The sequence below is a fragment of the Nicotiana attenuata genome, unplaced genomic scaffold, assembly GCF_001879085.1.
Source record: "Nicotiana attenuata strain UT unplaced genomic scaffold, NIATTr2, whole genome shotgun sequence".
NCBI lineage: Eukaryota > Viridiplantae > Streptophyta > Magnoliopsida > Solanales > Solanaceae > Nicotiana > Nicotiana attenuata.
The window spans coordinates 65,366-69,777 of record NW_017670745.1 but is presented as its reverse complement, the minus strand read 5'-3'; positions in this window follow the sequence as shown (position 1 = coordinate 69,777).

Sequence of the window (4,412 nt, the reverse complement as noted above, 5' to 3'; positions counted from 1 at the left end):
ATATATATATATATATATATAAGGCTTTTTTCCTTCAACAAATTTTAAGCTTTTTTGCCTTTCCTTTAAGATTGCAAAGATATTGAATGCCTTAACACGTAATAATCAGGTCTTGATCGGAGGTTTGAACAGGCCTCGTTCCTGACCAGGAACTTTCCCCAAAGTACTAAGAATATTTTATATTAGAATTTACCGAGGTTATCCTTTTGAACCGGTTTAGAAAATTTTAAGGCCTAATGTTTTGGTTAAGGGTCTGAAACTTCTCCGAGCCATTCTAAGACGGCCGTAGACTTTTTAGTTCGGGTGTTTCCTAATGGATTTGTTACCTTGAGTCGTCCGGGCTTACCTAAGACGACTGTTCCTGAATGGGGATGGCCGTAACCTTTAAAGTTTGGGCACTGCCTAATAGTCTTTATGGCCCCGGGCTTCGCTATCTCGGGCCATCCGAAGCCTTGGACGACCCGAGTAAGGTGGCACTTGGGCTCGATGTCTCTAGGGGACCAAATGTAAGAAAGAAACTTTTTTAAGGGACAGAATATTTATCCGCAAGGTAGAAACTTCCTTTTATTTCTATGCGTAATAGAAAAGGTTACACGTGTACAAGCTTTGTGTCACGACTTGGGCGGTCTATGTTGGCATGGTTCCTTTGACTGTTTGGCCCTTACAGCAAATCCTATCGATTGAGCCTAGACTATTTGAGCACAAAGTTTCTTTCCTTGCTAAAATCATAATCCGAGGGTGATGCCCCCAGTGTTCGAGGTCAATCGTATAGAAGCCTTGGATAGTGTTAATGTGATCCCTGACATCGGTTCATAACCGGTCTTCGATTCTAAGTTAGCACAATCCATTATTGCCTCGTTAAAAACCTTGCCGAAAAACCCATTTGGGACAAAATCGGTTCAAGGGAAAAAGAGTGCAACGAGTGCTTTCAGGCCCTAAAGTTGCATCTTTCCTTGAATATCATCTACAAATGTTAGTCCAATCATGTAAATAAAAGAAAATGAATAGGGTTGTACCTTAGCAGTAGTGTCGTTTCAAGTGAGTTATGTTCTAGTTGTTCGGTAGTTGCCACCGTTCATTGTTTCGAGTTTGTACGATCCTTTCCGGTGATCTCAATAATTTGATATGGACCTTCCCAGTTTGGCCCCAGTTTCCCCTCGTTCGGGTTCCGAGTGCTTAGTGTGACCTTCCTCAACACCAAGTAAGTGTCGAAGGTTGGCTCTTCGATTGTCATACCTTTCGATCCGTTGTTTTTGGATGGCCAACCGGACAAGGGCAGCCACACGCCTTTTGTCTAACTATTCCGGGCTCGTATTCATGGCCTCATCGTTTGATTCTTTAGTTGCATATTGGAACCTGAGACGTGGTTCTCCTACTTCGACCGGTATTAGAGCCTCGGCTCCATAAACCAACGAGAATGGGGTGGCCCCGATACTCGACTTTGAGGTCGTCCGATACACCCATAGTACTTCGGGCAAGATTTCTTTCCACTTTCCCTTGGCGTTGGTCAATCTCTTTTTGATGTTTTGGATTATGGTTTTGTTCGTGGCTCTGCTTGCCCGTTTCAACTAGGGTAGTAGAGTGTTGATAGGATCCTTTTGATATTATGGTCTTCGAAAAACTTGCTTACTTTGCTGCCAATGAACTGCTTCCCATTGTCGCACACGACCTCGGCCGGCACTCTGAACCGGCATATTATGTGGTCCCAGATGAAATCAGTAATTTTCTTATGTTGATACCCAATTTTTCCCTATATATTTTTAGTATGCAAAATAACTTCAAAAGGTCATATATATGCATATGTAAGCATATTCAAGTGTTTTATTATTTTTTCATAATTTTTAAGATTTCAAATCAATTTATTTTCATCTTTTATCCATAAAAACCCTAATGATTATTTCCAAAATTATTATTTTTGGTAATTCATTTGTCGGACCTTTATATTTATGCTAAGATGTAGCTAAGGTAAATTTTTTTGCATATTTTTACAAATTTTATTTAGTAAATTTAAGCTAAATTGCATATAATTGCAATATTAGCCCCTTTAGATTTAATTGTGTTTTATATTCTTAAAATTAACTCCTGTATTTTTTTAAATTGTTAATTATATGTTATAAATTATTTTAGTACTTTTAATTTATTTTTCAGAAAATTAATTTATCACTGTTCATAAATTAAATAGGGAAAATGGCTATTTAAAATTTAGCCCAATTGCATTTTAATTATAGCCTAAATGCTACACCAATTAAACGCAATTCCCCCGGCCCAATCTCAATTAAACCCTTACCCAATCTCAAATTGAACCGACCCAAACCCCTACCTACCCTCTTTAATCCAGGCTGTTGATCATTTAGATCAACGGCCACCATTTGCCCTTCCATAATTAAACCCAAAAGACCCCTAAACCTAATTTATTTCCCACCTACCGCCGCCCTTGAATCCCTCTTCTCTCTCAACTCTCTCTGAAACTCTACTAAACCCTAGCCGCCGCCATCTAACCCCAACCTAATACCTGGTTAATCCATGGCTTCTCATGGCTATTTGAGATATGTACCAGCCTTTTGTGGCTCCTATGTGTTTGGTTCTGTGGTTTCATAGCTAGACGTCGAGGGAACCTGGACCAGTCCTTGCTCGACTATTGTTCATGGCCTTTCTCCGGCCATCCACGACCTTTCTCCGGCCATCCATGGCCTTTCAAGGCAAACCCTTGACTTTTTCTGGTTAGATCGTTAACTTTCGAGATCTTTCTCATTTCTTTTGGGTTTTCTAAAACCCTAATCTCTAAGACTTTTCGATTTCTTTCAGATCTATCTTAGATTTGTGCTTACTATGAACTTTTTAAGTGCTTCTCGAAGGTTCTTTAACTTTTCTTTCAAAACGACTCTTCGTTTTTCCAACGATTAGGGTTTTCCTTTAAAGTTTTCTTCTCTGATCTTAATGTTGTTTGATGATTTTGCTATTTGCTCATGTTGTTCTTCTATCTATTTCAACATATTAAAAACCCTAGTTCTTTTAGTCTTATCCGAGTTCTAGAAATTGTTTGTTTAAATGTGTACTTGCTTGATTAAGTTCTTCATTCTTGTTTGACTTGTTTGATTCTGAGTTTTACCATCTTTTAAACTCAATTATTGTGAAAAACCCTAGGTCTTTTGGTCTGAGACTGTTTGTTTGAAAGTATACTGGACTCAATTAAAGGTTTCTTGCTTCAGGCCCTCTTTTCTTTATGTGACTTATCTGACTCTGAGTTTCACTATCTTGTTAACTCGACTTTTGATGAAACCCTAACTTCTCAAAAGGTTTCCTCACCTGCTACTGTGAGACCTTTATATGTTTCTGATTTCTTTTACCTGATACTATGTTTTTCTTCACTGTTGATTCTATGGGACTTGACCTACTTGACTACTGTACCTCGAATGTTTGCTTTACTACTGAATCCTATGCTTATTTCTGCTACTATTGTATGTTGTTTCTTTTGCCAATGTGCTTAGCCCCGCATGTCTGTTGCTTCTGTTCACTCTATTTATATGCTGAAGCCTCTTCCTTGATTGATCTTGATCTTGTGACTGATTACAAAAAGTTTTCTTACAAGCCCTAATTTCTACTCATCTGTTTAAAGTTAATTGATTCCTTTCCTTTGTTATGATATTTTGCCTTGCTGAATTCTTTCCCAAAAATAAGCTTATTTTCGTACATAGACTTGATTGTTTACTTCATGCTTTTACTACCCCTTTTATGGCAATAATCAATCTCTCCTCAAACTGATTTTCTTTCCTTAATTAAAACCTGTTACTGCCCGTTAAGCAGTGATCACCCGTTAAGCAGTCGTCACAAAAGTCCTTCCATACAAGCTGTGAGCAGAGGGGCATACCTCAGTAATTGGACCATCAGGACTACCAAAGTCCGACGAGCCTCGGGGTAGCAAGGCTAAAACAAGCACTATTCACATATCGCCATCAGAAAAGAAGGAATACACAGAATTCCTAAAGGAATATGAGGACATATTCGCCTGGTCGTATGATGACATGACTGGTCTATGTACTTCTATTGTGGCCCATAAACTGCCAACCGATCCGACATGTCCGCCGGTAAAGCAAAAGCTCAGAAAGTTCAAGCCTGATATGACTTTGAAAATCAAGGAAGAAGTCACTAAGCAAGTCAAAGCTAAGGTTCTCAGGGTAGTGGAATACCCGACATGGTTAGCCAACATCGTTCCAGTACCAAAGAAGGACGAGAAGGTCAGAGTCTGTGTCGACTACCGGGATCTCAACCGGGCCAGTCCGAAAGACGACTTCCCTTTGCTGAATATACACATCCTGATTGACAATTGCGCCAAACATGAGTTGAAATCATTTGTAGATTGTTTCGCTAGTTATCATCAGATCTGGATGGATGAAGAAGATGCTGAGAAAACA